This window comes from Perissodus microlepis, chromosome 13 (assembly GCF_051167445.1).
Source record: "Perissodus microlepis isolate ML-2025 ecotype Zambia chromosome 13, ASM5116744v1, whole genome shotgun sequence".
In the NCBI taxonomy this organism is placed as follows: Eukaryota; Metazoa; Chordata; class Actinopteri; order Cichliformes; family Cichlidae; genus Perissodus; species Perissodus microlepis.
Genome location: NC_140473.1, coordinates 24,546,363 through 24,566,083, shown reverse-complemented (window position 1 = coordinate 24,566,083; position 19,721 = coordinate 24,546,363). Strand labels below are relative to the sequence as shown.

Here is a 19,721-nt window from a genome sequence, read left to right as displayed (position 1 = left end):
AGATTTAGGAGTGTTGTTGCTCCCGTCTGCAGTCACACCTTTACCACCTACTCACATGTTATTTTCAACATATACTAGCCTGCAACTTAAACTCTTTATTCTTATCTTTGTTTTCCGTGGTGCTCTTTTCTAAACACAGCGGTTTACATAGATATTCTTGAAAATATTATTTTAATAATTTGTCATCTCTGAAAAAAATTTGCTGATGTGTCAGACAGAATGGTAGATGAATTTTAAACATGAGCATGGACCGTTTTCTTATATTTCTGTGTGAGTATGTGCGTGTCTGATTCACCAAATGCCAACTTAAATACTATTTCATGTTGTTATAACTGTCCACACAACAAGTTCTATATCAGCTCTAAGTTTGGTACAAATGTAATAATGGCATTTATATAAAACATTATTTTCTAAAGTCTAAGAAACCATATTTGAGCGTACGCCACAGAATCGTGTTCAAATTCAAATACAGTCATATCCTTTTCACATCTGTGTTACATACTTGTGTTTTTTTTGCCATACTGGAGCAATTCTGGACAGTTTTTCATGTCTAGAAGCTGTTTTGTAGACCAGACACACCTTTCCAAATAAAAAAAGTAAAGCTAACAGACAAGTGACCAAAAACATCAGGAGAGGAAGACCACATCAGTCATGACAGCTAAACAAACAGCAGCAGGTTAAATTAACAGCACATGGGCAAAAACAGGGATTACTAATGTGATGTAATATGTGTGTGTTGCCAAAAGGAAAATCAGGTGAATACTGGGCTAAAATGAGCATTTCAGGCTGTATATGTCTCTCTGTGTGCTCTCTGCAACTGTCGTGGGAAAGATTGGAATATAAAATCAAAGAAAATATCTCTGTCAAGGTGTGGTGTTAAATATTTAAATGATTAACATCTTACGTAGTTTATTGCACATGTGCATGTTGACCAGGTTTAACAAAATGTTTTGAGACAAAAAAAGTTAACGATATAAATACAGAATTACAATGTTACGACCACTATGACCACACAAAACTTACATACTGAAGTTTTGCACACTGTTGAACTCTTCTGCAATTAATAAGCAACACAAAATAGTTTGTGATCTGTGTCTCAACAGCCATTTAAAGTAAAACACAGTGGCACACATTGTGCATGAGCCCTGTAGAGGTCGAGAATCTCTGGTTCCCAGAACTCAGTGGTCTACCCTCCACGTCTGTAGTCAATAAATAAATCACCAATGAAGTCAGACTTCTGTATTTACACAGTGATTAAAACTCACGAGCCGGAGCGCATAAAACGAACCTAAACAAAACAAATGAGTACAAAGTCGTCCCCACACACACACCCACACACATATATGTTCTTATATGCTACACATGACAAACGCTGATCTAATTTTAGAAAACACACATGCACAGGCATTTAGAGCAAGCTACAGAGTATAAACACTCACAGAAAGAGACTAATCAAATAGAACCCTTTAAAAACTACAAATTTCCTTTTTCATCACAGTTATATAGTGAAGAAAACATCGGGTTTGTTACAACTTTAACATCTAAATATAAAATATCTGAGTTCTAAGATAAAACAGCTATTAGACTACTAGACTACAGATCACTGATAAATATGAAATTACATGGAGTATAAACTTAAACATAACCAAAGATCATTTCTTACAGTATTTTTGATACATTTAAGTTATATCCAATAAGTTATATCTTAGACTTGTACTGTATAAGCTAATTAGATCTATCAATAAAAACATAATGGGCTGGTAAAATGGTCCACAACTTTCAAGCAGAGTGGAGAGTGCCACCTGCTCAGACTAACCTGGTGAGAAATTTTGGCTAGAAGATGGGAATATGGTATAGACATTCAAGTAAACATCCCTAGGTAAAGAACTGACTGCAAGACACGGTACACATCCAAAACCATGCAAACCCACATCCCCTTGACCCAATCTCTGCTCAAAGCTTCTTCAAAGAGCCCCATCTCACTAACTATCAGACAGAAAATCAAATATTTTGTTTTGAGCTTCACTAATATCAGCATTTTTACTCCACCCCTAATGGCATTTTTATTGATCGGCTTCTTAATGGCGGGCCCATATATTTGACGGCACTCATTTAAAGTAGAAGTGAGTAATAGCTGTCTGAGGGAAGGCCGTAAAGCTGTGTGAGAGTGTGTGTGTGTGTGTGTTTTATCGTATTCTGTCATTGGGGTATGGAAGAAAGGGAAAAGAAGAAAGAGAAAGCGACGAAGGAGGAGAGGGGGGAGAAAGAGTTTTCAATTTACTGAGCACAAGAGAGCATGAGGAAAATGGAGAGGAAGTGCAACCAAGGTAGAGCAAGAAAAAGGGACAATTTAGAGAAGAGGGTGAAGGATAAGCAGTAAAAACTCATTTTCCATACCAAACAGAATTCATTCTAAAGCATTTCTGCAAACGCAACCCGTTTCACCTACACACACTCATACATCACCTCCCTGCTTTCGCAAACAAACCTCAAACCCCCTTTTCTCTCCCCTCCTTCATCTCTCTCTCCTCTCCATCCCTCTATCCCTCTCAGGTCATCAGCGAGCGAAGCCACAACAAAGGGGGGCCGTTGCCGCGGTGACCTTGGCTGTGACATCATGTGGCGGCAGAAAGAAATGAAGCCATTAGGCCGAGGCAGCACTTGCCCATAAATCAGACTGTTTCCAATAAGCTGCCTTAATGGTCATCCATCACGCCGCCAGCCAGCGCCCTCCACACCCAACAGCCTGGGGAACGGCCACAGGGACGTGGAGAGGAGGAGGGGTTTGAAATCTGGGAGAGTTGGAAGGAAAGAGTAAAAAGACGAGTAGAAGGGATGTGGGAAATACAGTAAGATGAAGAACCAAGAGGAGATAAGGGAGTACAGTTTGTGGGAGTATGTTTTGCAGCTCTCTTGTTCAGGTCACTGCAAAAGACGAAAATTCTGATCTCAATCAGGCCTACCTGGTTAAGTAATCATTATAATTAAAAATAACAGTGACAATAAAAGGGGAACGATAAGGGGCTTAATAAAAGACTCATATCAGTCAAAATAAGGTCATGTCGATTTTAAAGGGGACAGAACATGGAGGAAGAGGAAACAAGTAGAGAGTGTTAAAACATAAAATTATAGGTGAAGGGAAATTAGGAGACGAGATAAGGAGCGGAGGGTGATGTGGCGAAGGGCTAAAAATGGGACAGATAGGGAGACAAACAACTCAAGTCAATTGAAGACAATAGGAAGAGAGGCTTAAAGAGAACTGCCACAATGATACACAATGAGATGTAAGGGGAAAGAAAAAGATTCAATTACATGAGAGAGCAAGAATCTGTAGATGATGGCAGAAGTAAGAAACTGATTAAAAAAAAGATTATCGATAGAAGAAATAAAAGAAAAAAAAAAATTATAATATTTCACACCATTAGGCTAGGTGTAGCACATTAACTCTTGCTATTAACTCCTGATAACCACATTATCAGCTAATTGCGTTGTCAATAACAATAGATATTCTGTAGTTTCAACACCACCACCCGAGTGAGACTCTATTAACAAGATCTGCATAATCTGTGGGAGGTTGTGGTAAGTTGTGTTTAGGCAAAAACTACTTTGGCAATGAACGCTGAACCTGGACGATCCACATGCTGTGGTATCTTATTACTGAAGTGCTGCATTATCCTTTCAGCATCATAGTGGCCTGAAATGTAGGATTTTTGCAGTGATCGATACAAAACTGTTCAATCAAGAAAATTCCTTTAATTCTCAGAATCACAGATCTTATTTGATCCAGAGGGGTCATTTGTTAGTAGTATAATTAAATCAATCGTACTTATAATTTATGTCATGCATGTTGTGCCCTACTCCTATGGAACCACTTTTCCTCTGTCTCAGTACAAACGTGTCCACTACCTAAATGACCAGTAATATTCTTTTCAGTAATAAGCAACATTTAGACAATTTTTTCCCACTTTTCTTGTTGATGTGTTTCTGTCTAATTTGATTTAATTTTCTCTTTTAAAATCATTTCTTTCCTCTGGGTGCAGTCTAATTTAATTAAATTTATTTATTCCAACTCAGCTGACAGAATTTTATTAACTGAGCGATTTGAAAAGTTAGAAAATATTAATTTGACAATTAGATGGAAAATTTTAGATGTCGGACAAACTCACATAGTGAGCAGAAGTATATCACATGAAAACATGCTTGTGCTGTGGAAACGTCAATGTGTGCCAAACCTCAAACCCGTGGTAGCTAACCATAGCTGCAGGAATTACTTCACACACTCCCAGGACTCATGTCATCAGGAACCTGGTGTAACCAGCCCATTTTTTACCTTATACCACACCAGCCTCTTGCTGAAAGGTTCAATCTAAGCTACGATGCCTGGAGCCTGCAATTGTGGTACATCAACCTTTACTTTCTCTCACTGGTCTGTTGTTTGGTTTTCCTTTCTTATTTTCTGTATCCTTACTCAACGTTTCATGATCTTGCCTTTTTTTTTCACCCCTAAATGTTCTGAGTGTCTTGTATTCTCTCTTCATATTTTATTTATTTCCCTTCTCTCTCCACTTTTTTTCTTTTCACTCTCTGCTTGTGTATGTGTGTATGTGTTGACCATAGTGCCCATTTTGGCCAAAATCAACTCACTGAGAAGTCACTTTACAACCCGTGCTCTTACGAGCCCTGTAAATGTAAGCTGAAAAATGATGTGTGTGGCGTGACTCGCCTCTTAGGTTTCCCCAAGTACAGCGGCCAAATTGTTTTCGCTAGGCACTACGAGAAGCATTATCCATCACTTTGAATGAGCTCTGTAATTGGGATTATAAGAGCAAAAGTGCAAAAATTGACTTTGAGAGTGATAGCATTACAAGTGGGCCTTTCAGATGAAATCACAGGCCAAGTGTGTACAGTATACTAGTGTTTTGGCTCATGTTTGGTTAACCCTACTTAAATCTGGGTGAATGTATGCCCACTTTAAACACTACTACTTTCTGCAGGTGTAGTGTTGAAAATATATTAATTAAAGCAACATTTTATAAATGTGCATTAATGACATGATGACAGAATGAAAGAAATAGAAAACCTTTCACTTAGTGACAACGGATCCACCACGTTTTATAGAAAACATAAAGAGAATCTCACAAATCGTTTGGAAACCATCCAAAAGATTCAAATTACAAGAAAGGAGAACAGTGTGCATGCAATCATAATTACAGCACAAAATTACAGAACAAAGTACTCCATGTCCACCTGAACTTACTCAGTCTATCTGAATACGTGTTTCCATTCTCGGTGTAATTCTTTGTGTACATGTACGCTGCTTCAGTCTGCCTGACTTTGCCATAGACATGTATTTATTGTGAGTGCTATGTGGTAGATTGTGTATACAGAGCAGGGAGGCAGATAAACACCAGCCCAGCAGGTGCTATTTTATTCATGGTGGGTAATCTCTGCTCTGCAGCTCCTTAATCTGCTGCCTTAAAGTGTTTGCCCTCTGCAGTTCACAATTTCTCTGACTTTTACTTTATTGCTCAGGCTATGTACTTGAAGTCCAGTTTTGATTTCTACTCTCCAGTCTAACAGTCTATCCGATGGCTTGTAGCTGAAATGTATTTCTGCTTGTAGGCAGAATGTCATGGAACAAAATCTTCATGACTGATGAAAGTCAGTTCCTTCTTATGAGAGTTATATTAAAACACTCAGAATATACCCATTGCTCTCATTTGGTCATTCTGTGGTGGTATATGCCATTGTAAACTGTACTGCATGTTTAAAATTATATATACATAGACTAATACACATTATTTCAAAGTTCTTCAAGGGAGAAAGTACAAAAAAAAAAATCACAGAAATAGTTTCATTAAAAATATGCATTCTGGTCTAAATAATGAATCGAGATCTGCACTTTCATTGCAAATATCACCAAGCTACTATTTGAGATCAAGAACTTATTTTTAGAGGTTGATTTCTTGATTGGGTATTCTGATTAACTATTAAATTATATGATCCACCATTTTGAAAAATTAAAGCTTCATTTTGAAGATGTACATGATAAAAATGCATTAGATCTTCAAACTAGCTCAAGAGACACCGATGCCAGTGAATGTCAGTTCTGTCCAGCATGTTCTGTCAACAAGACCGGCTTGCAGAACTTGGAGTGAAACTCATCCAATCCTAGGGCACAGCCATCAAAGACTGTATTGATTAACCCAGTAACCTTCGTTCTGCTGATGGGCAAGTTGTCCTCCTTGCAAACTCCTGCAAACACAAACTGTTGCTTCAGCTACTGCCAAAGCAGTTACTGGGACTGTTTCCAAAGTCTCTGAACTTAACCACATTAGATTTCAGCTTGATGGCTCTTTTTACTTCTGGTGTCCACCATCTGGTTCAGGGGTTCCCAGATAGGCGCAATAAACTTAGGCCTGAAGCTGTGCGTGCTCAGCATTGGAACTATGGCCCAAGGCGTATCTGGGCTCAATTGAGTCTTTATTTTTTTTGGAACATGGTGTTTAAACGAAGTAGATCGCAAGTCCAAGAACATTATATGTTGAAATCCCTAGTAGGAAGATGCAGTCATCAGATGGGGGACCTTCCAGCACCAGTCCTGTGGAAGGCTGGGAACTTAGGTATGGTAATTACAGAGGCTGTTCTCCCCTCTAAAGACACAACCTTCTCCTCTCCTCCTCTATAGACCTCCTCTCCAGGAGTATATCCACCCCCAGCTTACAACCTCTGATGTGGACAACTTCAGCGTGGATTAAAGTCCAGCCCCTACACAGGAGATTTGTTTGAGACCCATCCTGTACATTGAGGGAAGCTTGACTATACCTCCTTTAAATCTCTAAGATTTAAAGTAGGTATCCTCACAACTGAGGATTCATGTTCTCCTAGGGCCAGTTCAGGCACCCTGGGAGTGGACCGCCAAAGCCTCTGACACCTAATCCACAAAGCTCTGAATCTGCAGGTGATGGGTTGACCCATGTGGCTTGTTTGCTGCCCATGAAGTAGCGCCTGGCCACAGGCATTTCCCAGCAAGGCTCTCCTGCAAGCCTTGCTTCAGGGCGGGGCCCTGTTTCAGGTGAGGCTGGTGGCTGTCTAGATGTTTTCTTCAGAGTGCTTTGAATTGCACTCGCTCTGGCCCCTTAAGCCAGTATTTTTAGGACTCCACCAGGGGCTCATTACCCCAAATGACATAGCTCCTGGGATCACTCAGGAGCTATGTAAGCCATGTAACCCTCCACCATAATAATGTGCCAATTGACATCTTTGATCAAGTCAGTTTATAAAATGCTACTTGTCAGTCCACCAATTGATTATTTAAACCAACCTTTTCACATAAAATGAATTGTATGAAAATGTTAGCAAATGATTCATGGAACCCAAACATTTCCTATTCTTAGCTGCTTTTATACTGACACAAATACACACGTTTATATTACTTATATTGCCTCCTCGGCAAACACCTTAGAAAAAACAAGTAGTCTTGTCTTATTTGCCCCCACTCTCCCAAATATATTTTATACTACTTTCTAGGCACGTGAATTCAGTTATTATCGCTAATTCACTCTTTGTTCCTCTCTCTTACACACACCCACATATATATACACACACACAGCAGACCTCTGTGGCCTTTCTCAGCTGGTACCAAGCCCCATATGCTCTAACTCCTGTTGTTATTGTTGTTGTTCAGCTCCCTGGCTCATTTGACGTGTGGACCCATGACAGTGTCCAGGACCCCTTCCAAGTCTTGCCTGGTACCACTTTGTGTGTGTTTGTGCATGTGAATGTGTAAGAGAGAGAGAGATAGGTGAGTAGTATAGTTTGTGACTGGTCTCATGCTGTCTATCTATTTCAAGGTGTCTTGTGTCTACGTATCATCAAGATGTGTGTAGCTATGTGTATCTGAAGTACAGAATATGCCACATGGGGCAAGTATCAGTGGTAAATGCAGGCCTAGTTAATTTTTTTTCATGTATATGAAAAAAATAATTAACTATGGTTAGCTACCAGGGGTTTGAGGTTTTGGCACACACTGACATTCCCACAGCACATTTAATCAAATGTTTAAAACAATCATTATTTTCAGGTCTGATACTTCACATTTGACACTCGTGAATTTGAATGATTGTGAACATGATACAATACACTTACTGGGCTGTTTTCCATGACCTTTTTTTTAGTTTTTGTATGTTCCTTTCATACAGAGAGAGAGATATAAACAGACTGTAGAGTGTCAACACAATATGATCTTATAAATGACACTTTAGAGCAGAAACTCTGTCATTTTCTTTACTTGATATATTATTATTTGTTATACTTTGTAATTTCTATTGGCCTCTTGGCCAGGTATCCGTTTGTACATATACATATATATATATTTTATTATCTACATCTCTATTTACATGAGGCAATATGTTCATAAAAACACAAGGACGTGGATCTGTGCTTTGTGGCGTGACTTTTAGTCATCTTAGCCATCTGTCCACTAAGATTGCTGCCCACATTGCTTTTCTACAGTCTGATGAGCTACAAGGACATTATCTCCACTTAGCTCTCGCCGCTTGGCAATTGCAAGAACCATAACAACAAGTCCTTATGAAACCCACTTTAAGCCATAGCTTTTTTGCTGCCTTTGGAACACGAGGCAACATTCCTATGGGTTTCTAGACCTTCCTTCTATTTTGGTTGTACCAAGACATCCTCCTCTAAAAGCCTTCGGTTTTCATTGCTGTAGAAATGTATTCAGAGAGACATTTATCAGTAAGCTGCGTGCCACTGGAGACTGCATTGGCGGCCATTTTACAGGTCTGGTCAGGGAACACAGGAAAGGGGAACTTCACTGCAAGAGAATGACATTTACATGTATATTTACATTTATTCACAGCTGTTGCAGAATGGAAGCAGCCCCAAGCGAGAGAGCGGGAAGACTAGAAAGGTCACAGCCTGGTGTATGCATTAAGCCTTTATTAGTTCTGCGCATTACCATCGCCTACAATTCACAAATGTTTTATCTTTTATATTTGGCATCTTCTAATGTAATCTTTCACATAATTGAATTATATTTATTTGTGTATATTATAAAGATAATGGCGGTAGCAAAGACAAGTAAGTTATTTGAGTGGAATTGCTTGGCGAGTCTCATTTTCTGAATTCTAAACTTAGTCATAGGCTGAGGAATTTGGTCATCTGCACAATGTTTTTCAAAGCAAACAATAAAGTGGTGCTTTGCCACAATAAGAGGAAAAGAGACACAACCAGTTCTGAAATCTAACTGTCAACTAAACCAAAAGTATATATTTTATGACCCAAGTAATTATTTCACTTAACTTTAATGTGTCATTTCATATAGGACATAAATAAAGAAATGATGGGATGAAGCAGCCTCAGATGGACAGAGAGGTTGGTTTTATTTGTGGGTTGTTTTTTTTAATCACTGAAGCTTCTGCTCTAAAGTGTCATTTCACTGAATTTTCTTAACATACAACAGTAACCAAAAAAAGGAAAAGAAAAAAAGAAAACAGATCACTAAGTAGAGTCAATGCAAAATGCCTGCTGTGTTTAAGTCTTAGATGTGATGCTCATTTTCCTCATTTAATGTGTTAGATTACATAATTACTTCTTTCCTACAAAGAACTGCAGCTGTGATAATTCCTTGTTAATTACATTAGCTAACACTTTTTTTTAAATTTAAATAATTCTCTCAAATAACATCTTATCTCCAGAGATGCACATGGCAATGATTCAATTACACAGAAAGATAAAAAAAAAAAAAAAGGATTTAGTGTCTGCGAAAAACCTTTTATACCATCAACGGTCAATAAAAGGTATATTTATTTGATCTTATGCTGAACTTTTAATGTCAGTGTGCCTCCATTCTGCTTCTAACAATAGGCACTGTCAATACCTGAGCAGAAAACCTCCTGACAAGATGATAAATCACACCTTCCTACAGATTCGTGCACATGAATACAATGCACAAACACACATCGTGTTTTTTTATCCACACATATGCATATGAAATACACCTCCAGGAGGTTCCCTTCAAAATTATCTTTGGCCAAGACGCTGGCCTTGGAAACCACATCCACCATCCTATACCCCCCAACCTCTAAACTCCCCTTCATGTCCCTCTCAGGAGCCAAAATGGCGTCCATAAATCAAGGAGCTAGATGTAATCTGCAGTGTCCAGAATGCAAGAGGCGAGGCTGCAAAGCATAATGCGACTGGTTCTCCGCTGTCATTCAGATGCAGGCAGCAGCACAGCGAGCCTTGCCTGCACCTGATAAGGGTGTGCTCAGAGTGAGCTATAAATCACAGATCGTGCCAAGGGTTCCTCCACTGATTTCACAGAAGCAGAGACAGAATGTGTGAGAGGCAAAGAAAGGAGAAGAATCAAGTACAAAGAGTATGGAGAAGGTGATTCCAAATAATCTTTGGTGATAGATGGCCAAGGATGAAGATGAAAATATGAGGAAAAGTAGAGAGAGAGCACATTAGAAAGCAAAATGAGAAGAGAATGCCAAGAATGAGAAACTGGGTGGAAGGTAGAGAATACAAGGAAGAGGAGGGAGAGAAGGAGGGAGGGAGTGAATGATAGATCTGCAATTTACTCCCTATCTCATCTGGCAAGAAGTTTCTCCACACAAAAGGCCTGACCTTCAGGAAATAAACACCTTGCTCCCCCAGAGAGCTCTGCTGATGTCTGTGCTGCATGTCAATTTCATCACTAGGTCTCAGGACAGCACTAAGATGAATACAATTTGGGGAAAACAAACTCTTCCATCTAAACTACTCTGTTAGAACTACAACTATTCCAATGCTTTAGAGAGCGCATGTTAAACCCGTGGACTGTTTTGACAAGGTCTAGTGTAATATTTTCACCACCAAGTCCTCCAATTTAAATCCCACAATAATATTCTTGTTGACATGATTTACAAGCACCTTCTATTACAAACCACTACAAATCATTTTTAGAAGTATAGGAGCACTTCTGACCTGAACTGATGAGAAGCAAACTGGAAACAAAAACGGTCTCCCAGTCAAAAATTACCTTTTTTGTCATTTTAATTCAAACCAAGAAGTTAAAGAGAACATCCTGACAATGAACATGCACCAAAATACCAAATGGTCTAGTTTAAAATTCACCTTTTAATGAACAATTTATAAATCCACTTTCCCCACTTCAAATCCTGTAATGGCGGCAGAGACAAATCCTTCAGTGGAGTGTGATCTTTCCTCTTCCATCTCTAAAAGTGATTTAGGTCTTTGTGTCTCATCCTAGTCAATCTACCCCATCGCTCCACCTCGAGTGGCAGCTCTCACTCACCCTAGCCGCTATTCAATCAACCCCTTATTCCTTATTCATATGCTAACCCCTATAGCAGAACCCCTTTGGCCAAGTGTACTGTGAGATAGATGTTAACATGTGTAATCCCCTATTAACGCACACAAGACAACGTATCCTCCGCGGACACCCTCTCTCCCCGTGGGATTTGCCCTGTGAGAGAGGAGGGGCTGATGGGTAATGGTTCAGAGAAGCTCCCCTCTGTTTCAAGGCATTCTCCCTCCTGCCTCCTTCCCCTACAAACATGGTGTATGAGCTGAGATCACCACCGTCGACGATTTAACTGATATGGACGAGCGTTGGCATTTATATGGCATTTATTCATATTGATCCAAGCCCTAAAGGAAGTGCTTTGATTTGTGAAAAATATAGTCAATTAAATGCTTCTAATTAAATTAAGCAGGTAATGTAGACATTACCTTAGTAGGACCTAAATGTGATTCCTATTTGGTAAACCTATATATGGAAAAGTCTGTGAAATATCTTTATTACACATATGTGAAATACTAGCATTGAAAAACCCTGCAGCACAATATAGTTTTTATGGGACTGACAAGCTTGTTGATTTATAGCCCTGATCAACTAACTGTAATTTGCCAGTTTATTAGATGATGATTTAACAATAAAATAATTTAAAGACTGCTTTCTTTGAGCCACTGGTGTCACAAAATACACACAAGATTCAATTCTCAGGACTACGGTTGGTGTTCTGTCTAGGAGCTTTGCATTTTGTTTTAGGCCACAGACCAGCTTCTGTTTCATTAACTCTGTGTTTATAGGTTATAGTGCCAAAACTGACTGGCTAGGAAGAGAAACAGGCAAAACTGACTGAAAGTCAGTTAGTTAGTTTGAATGGTCATCAATACATGCAGAGCAGGAAAGGAGAAAGGTACAAAAGCTAGTGTCTACAGCCATCTGTAACACACAGTGGGGGCTCTGTCACGGTGCTGCATGTTAGCCAGTGGTGTTGGAGATCTTTTGAAAATTAACAGAATTATGAACACAGAAAAGGGCCGTCATATTTTGATCCACCGTGCAATACCAGCTTGTTAAAAAAGTACAAATTCAGTTTTTGACTTATACCCTGCACTTCTATTTATGCATGCACATTTTGATAAATTACTGCACCTACTTGTCATTTTCCTAGCAAAATATAAAGACATGAGATAGCTCAAGAATTTTGCACAGTACCGTATCTCAAAGAAGACAAAGGTTTCTGTTTATAAGCATCTCAAGGGCAACACCCACCAGCAGTTTGTGATGTTTATAAAAAAAAAAAACACCCACTGTTAGAACTGTCAGGATCAAGATGAGGGTCACTGTTTCAAGATAACCCACTGTCATATTATTCAGCACCAGCCCTCTTGAAACAGCCCAGTGTCCTACAAATTACAAACACATTTGACAATTACCCAACCTCACAATTTTCTCCTGAAAAATGAGTTACCATTCTGTCACAAACAGGCAGTTAAGATTTAGGTTTCCATAAACTGTAATTAAAACTCTTCCCAAGCCTTAACCATGTGTTTCAGCATTATAACCATGCCTTAACAATACGGATTTCCATTTATTAAAAATAAAAATACTTTATTACTACCTGGATAAGAACATCCTATCTACACCTTGATCCTGACTTTTTCTTGTGTTTGTGCTGTGGGCATATATGTTTTCTGGCAGGCAGCAAAATAATACATATACATATTTTATAATGACTATACTGTACTTGTGAAAAGTTATTAGAAGCCTAATAAATAAAAGTAAAAAACAAACAGATAGCAATGATTTTTAAACATGAAAGACTACACGTCATCTACACTCAGGAAGAGTTAAGCATAAACAGTGGTGACATCATCTTTGTGGACTAAGTGGCTGTTTTAGGTTGGCCTGTATGTGCATGGGATGTGTATGCATGCCTCATTGAATTTCACATTATGTACTCTAATCTGTCCAGAGAACTACAAAGGAAACCTTAGACGGAAGACCTTGAAAAGTTTTGTGACTTTTTTGTGAGCTGGTTCTCTTGAAATGGTTTCAAAGTGCAGGCAGACACATTTCTGAGAGAAGGTGTTGATAACTTTGCTGCTTGGTGGTTGTTGTTGGTTGTTTTTTTTTTTTTTCAAAGGAGCTGTATGGGCTAGCAATGAGAAGCATTTCATATCTGAGAAAATTTCCTTAAAAATGATGACTGTTTTACATTTCTGGATGTAGATATGGGAGTAATTTCCACAATAACAGAAAGAAATGCTAGAAAGTATTTAAAGCTCCAGAGGTTTTGTGGTGCAATGGACTCTAAACACTCCCAAATCCATTTCAAGTGACATCAACAAAAAAATCTAAGGGTGTTACTCCTTCAAGCTGCCAGATTTCTTTCCTCTTTCCCATTATCCCTCCCTTATTCTCTCTGGAAATGTGAAATTAGCTGAAACATGAGGACAATTACAAGAAGGCCTAGCATAAAGGCTGGGGGACTGGGAAAATAAACTGATCACAGACCCCTGAACAAATCTGGTTTACTTTACAAAGCCTCCTCTGAACTCCTGCCAACGTTTCCCCCGTCTAGAAATGTTCTCCCAGAGCAGCTTCGTGTTTACACCTTGAAAATCGCTGCATGATCAAGAGGGAAGAGACTCTGATGCATTCCCTTCCTTTGTTCTGACAGAGGACGCTCGGCTGAGAATTGTACGTCAAAAGTAACATTAGAAATATCTAATTGGCTAAAAATATGTAAGTCATTCTTTTGAAGGTTTTTTTGCCCCATTTTTTTGGTTTTAGGGCTCTCGGCTATTAACATCAAATGTGTGGGAAAACACACCCAGTAAGCTATCGTCTATGGTGTCTCTTACTTAAGAATAGATCTTTTTTTTTTCAGCACCAAAGATCACCGAGGCATTATATAGCTTTTCTCATTACTGCATTTTCCAAACAGAGTGCAAGGGGCAGTAGTGCATGGCTGAATTATTCAGGGATAGTATTCAGGGATAATGGTTGTAGGGCTGATGTCTTATACTGCACAGCTGTAAGGGGGTCCTGTGAGAGACATCAGAGGACTGTCGTTCATGTAAACTGATTTTGTCAGTACAAAACTAAAGGACTTTATTTTCACTGAAAAAAAAAACAAACCAAAAAGTTTTAATTGCAGGATTAAGCTAGTTTGGGAGACTTAGCTTCTAGTGACTGATCTTTAATGAATATGACTTTAGTGGCGACTAATATAGTCCAAAGAAAATTGTTATCTCCGTGTGCAGTAATTTATATTCGATACTACGGCTCTGTTCTGGGAACTCCCTGTTCTTCTACAGGCATACACAGAATGAATAAAGTGGGAACAACAGCAGGAACACATCAGTTCAGCGACTGATAAAGTTAGACACCAGAAAAGATGGATAAAAGTGAGTTTCAAAGTGGCTTGCAGGAGCTGTAAACAACTTAAAGCAACTTAAATAATTATTACTATATGAAATGCATAGTAGGGCATAAGCTGGCAAATGCAGCTGAGCTGGACTCCATGGCTAACTACGTTTCTATTTACCCAAAAGCTGGAACTGGACTTCTTTATTCCTAACTGAACCAGGTTAAGTTTTTGAAATATATAAGAGGTTAATGAATGTTCAAAAAGTAACACAATTGCTGATACTTTTTCACAATTTGCTGAATCCTTAGACAGCGGGGTTAAATATTTATTGGCGTGATTGCAAAGGAAGCTTCAAGGTTCTCAAATGACATACATTTCCAAACGTACACACAGAACTATTTAAATAGCCAAAGAGTCATAAAGTTTAGTGTGTACATTTGTGCTCTCATGAGGACAAACCCAATACATTTCAAACACTTGCCTCTCTCTTTATCTTCAGGCCAAAGTGTAACTTTTCTACACAAGTTTTCTCATAACATAATAGTCATGCATGCTGTTAATCACATAAATTCTCTTGGGAAAGTTAAAATCCAAAAACAAATGCTTGCCTTGATGAATCTGCTTGCTAAGTGACAAAAATATCACCTGCAAACTAGTTTCTTGGCATATTTTATGACTAGATATAATTCGTTTTTCTTATTATTATTGTTGTGTTATTGTTTAAGCTAACATTTGTTAGCTCTTTGTTATGACTGGGAGACAAAAGGTACTTTGAGGTAGGTTAGCTGGGGTGGCAGCATATGGCTTTGGTCATGGTACAAAACCTACAGTGTCTGCCATATGTGAGCGCATTTTGTATGCTCAGCCTATACAGCCTTAGAGCTTAATGGCTATAACAATTATACATACCTCCTCTGATCTTGTATCACAGAAGACTTGGTTTCACTCCAGCATGATTCAATCAGCTGCAACATGTCTGCCGTCTCTGAAAAGATAAATTATGCCATTACTGTTCTGAACTGCAGCACTGTGCTCTTGAAAAACTGTAGAGCTACACTGAGCTTTAAAGGAAATGTCACTAATTACCCCGCTTTTGTTAAGGATAATATTGTTAAGTCATTCATCATTGCAAGGAGTTCTGCTCCAGCTGAAGAATTATGAATAGGCATGTCTTTCGCCTCCTGGCAATATACTTTATATACATGATATTTTGGCTCCTGTCATATTCCTTACACTGACGCTTTATTCAACAATCAGTAGTATAAAACACAACAATCCTGAAGAAAAAAAAAGAGCATATCAATATATCAGAAAATGTACTGTCGGCTGTTTAAACATGGAGCCAACTTTCAGCATAACATTTTCTTGGCAGACCTAAGATAACTATTCTTTTAAAATGGAGTTGCAAAATATAAATTCCAGACAACATCTGACAACAAAGGAAAGTCAGTTTGACAGGGGAGACACACTTAAATAATACATCAAATACTTTTTTTTTGTATTGGTTTTTAAAATGGCTTTAAATTATTGCAGTACCTTGCAGCATTTACTCTCCCTGAAACCTCCACTGTTTCTGGGAGATTTTTCACACCCCTCTCATTTCATTTTGATGCTAGCGTGTGATGGTGGCACAGCAAGGCATCCCTCACATTTCCAATAAAGTTGGCACAATGTGGCTCTGGACTATTAATATCACACAATGCCACGACCACAGTGGTGGCATCTGCCGACTTAGGCCTCCCTCTTTCCTCTACCTCTCCCTCTCGTCTCATCCCCCACTCCTGTCCTTTCTTTTCCTCCCTCTCCATCTTGCTCAGATGGACTGTGCAGCCTCGTAGTATGACGCACAGCTTGGTGAAAAGCAGTTGAACCGTTGCCAGAAGCCCCATGCTGTTCTGGCTATTTCTATCTTTGAAAAGTAAATGAACTGAAATTGCAAAATATGTGCTAACTTCCTTCAAAGTCAGGGCAAATGAGAATCTTAAAACTCATCGGCATTTTTTTGCACTTTTTAAACACAAGACAGTATTTTTTTCTCTCCAGTACCATTACTGTTCATCCTTCACAGTTCTGTCTCATTCTACAAGTAACTGCTTGAGCTCTCAAGTCATTTATGAAAGTAATGCTGGATTATATCAGCTTTGGAGAGGACTAAAATGGACATTACTTATGGGCAAATGTTTGAGATTATGACTATAATATGAACACAATGGCATTTATATCAAACAGGACTCCTCTACAAAGGCCATCATCACCAGTGTTTTATGTTTGAGGCAGCACTTCACACTAATCCTTTCTTAGGACTCAGTTGGCATTTATTATGAGAAACATTTTGGACAACTGTCCGCCCGCTCATGGCGCTCGCGTTTCATTAGTTTCACTTGTGCTTTAATTGATCTTTATTTCCCTTGATTACGATCATAATTAAACACCAGAAAGCTGTTCAAGCTACCAGCCATCTGCCAGGTTGGATGATGGGCAGCATCAGTGTGGGTATATGGGTACAAGGCCACAATGGTGCCCCATCAAATGTGCTATAATAAGGTCAGCTGGATTTAGCTTCAGTGTCCTGCATTTTTGCAAATAATTTGTTAAAAACAACGAAAAAAAGCTTATTTTATTTTTTGTTTTTTGTTTTGGAAAAGAGAAGAAGTGAGGAAGAAAGTAAAGTGGATGATTGTAAAGAGACTAAAATAGTCGATTTATTGAGTAAATGTGATTACTGATCTGAATGTACTGTTGCTTATCAAACAAAGTGAATCTTTGAACACAGAATATAGTAAGTGGAACTTCATAATGATTAAAAAAGAGAGATGAAAAGTAAAAAGGTTCAAATTAAGTACAAATACTTTGTTATTGTACTTAAGTAGAATATTTATGCATCTGTCTTTTACTTGAGTATTTATTTTTCTGAGAATTTTTCACTTTTAGTCCCTACATTTTACCTCAAATATCTCTACCTTTTGCTTTTTACATTTTCAGCAGGCTTGTTTGACGCAAGTGAGGGAAATCATTTATTATTTTTGTTACTGTGTGTGCCTTGCCAATGTCAATCCCAATTGAACCTAAATCAGATGACGATAACATATAAAAGCCAACCCACTGGTGTATTCATCATTGGTGATGACTTATGTAGTTAAGAAAGAGGCAAAACAATAAGTGAGCAAATTTCAGAAAACACACAAAATGTGTCTGCAAGATGAAGATATAGTTCTTAGTGAGAGAAAAGAAAGTTAAAGTGCACCAAGTTTATCCTCAGAGATGAAGAAAGAAGTAAGAAAGAGAGAACGGGACCCTGGTATTATATCATATTATATCATATTAATATAACATGAAGTCCAGTTAGCTTTGCACAAAAATGGTTAATAGAAATGTCCTCCAAAGAGCTACTTTATTTTTAATATGTTGAGGGCATTTCAGAGCTTATACTTTTTACTTTGACTTTAGTGAAGTTGAAACACTACTTTAATGTTAACCAGTGTATTTTTTCACAAGTATCTGTAAGCAGCTTACTTCAGAAGCTGGATGTCAGAGCTGGGAGTGATGTCACCTCCAAGTTGAGCGCATTCCAGTGCTAAAGTCGGAAAAACAAGGAAAAACAGGATTTGTTTTGCTTCTTAGCAAGGCAGAGCTATTCATGTGTCACCAGCAATACAGCACAATCCTTGCTTTCATATGCTTAAAAACAACACTGCTGCTTGTTCTCTGTATGGTTATTTAGACTGCACAAATACACAACAGTGGCTGCGCAGATTACAAGTGTTACAGTTTTGCTACTATTTGCATGCACTGCCGCCATCTTGGATTGTAAAGTCAGGGTTCATGGTGGTGCTCTAACTTTCTGAGTTGAATGTCTGACCTGTAGCGGCTTTCCAGTTGAAAATTACTACTGATAACTTGGAAATTCCGGATTTAAAGGGAACACAACACTACCTTTAACAGTGGGGATCCACTGCCAAGGTATGGCTTCAATTTGGTGGACTCTATCTGAACATCAGCTAGCTGATAACTTTGTTTAATTTAACTGTAGTGGAGAGCAATACCAAAAGGATCTGATGAGAACTGGGGAGAAGATGAGGTAATGTCATGTGCCCTAACAGGATGCTGAACACCAGTTTCAACTTGTGCTTTCAACCATACAACTCATGAAAATGCAAGGCTGTGGATCAAAGACATCAATAGTCATCCAGTCAAAAGACCACATTCTCATGATGAAAACAGATGCTATTAAAAATGTCTACTTTACATTTTGATTTTCTTTGGATTAAGTCCTTGCTTTAGATTTGTGTTCATTCCAATTTTTATCGTCGAGACTCTATGCAGTTCAAATCGAGTTATAAACTTAATCAATCCTTACTCTCCTGCATTGACTCCTTTATGATTAGCCGAGGTCACCGTGTTTTATTGACCTGATAACCTAAGATTAAAATGGCAGAGAGTATTTGACTTGAAGTGGAAGAAATGGGCAGGGCAGAAATATAGAGCTGCACAAATTAGACTCCTTTCAGTAGCTCTTACTAGTTAAACACATCATAAACGAGAGATGACGTGAACTAATTTCTTCTGGTGCGTTCTCTGATCCCTTCACTATTGTGAAAAGCAGTCCATAAAGAAAGCAATATATGAGAGGTGGTGTGTAAATCTGGGCTGAGGTGAAGAGGCAGACCCTGCATGAAGAGTGATGGATGAGGTGGGAATCCTGCCCTTTCTTTCTCTGTTACCCTCGATCTCTGAGGTCTATTCCATCTCTTTCCACTGGGATAAGGAGAGACATGCATGCATTCTTGACCTCTATAAGGAAACAAGGTGCTGTTGCCACAGCTGCATGCTTGCCTTTCAGAAGCAGCCGTTGCTCTGTAGCAGGTTTAGGGAGTTTGTGTCTTGGCCAACAAATCCAATGAGCAACAGCTTCCTTTCATGGACTGTATACATGAAGAACTGAAGGACAGGGCATATTTCAGCACATGCAATACTCAAATTAGAAAATGAAAAGAAAGAAAAGAGTTTGAAGTTCACTCAAACACGATG

The 19,721-nt window shown here is 38.6% G+C and overlaps 1 long non-coding RNA gene across 1 annotated transcript in view; it reads right to left on the bottom strand.

The window, feature by feature from the left end:
• Positions 1–18,269, bottom strand: part of LOC146375212 (uncharacterized) — a 43,731-nt gene extending 25,462 nt beyond the window's left edge. Inside the window, exons 1-2 of the long non-coding RNA XR_014801989.1 lie at positions 18,207–18,269; positions 15,603–15,678 (exon numbers count right to left, since the gene is read on the bottom strand). This is a non-coding gene — a long non-coding RNA (uncharacterized LOC146375212). The remainder of the gene's footprint in view (positions 1–15,602; positions 15,679–18,206) is intronic.
• Positions 18,270–19,721: the final 1,452 nt, after the last annotated feature.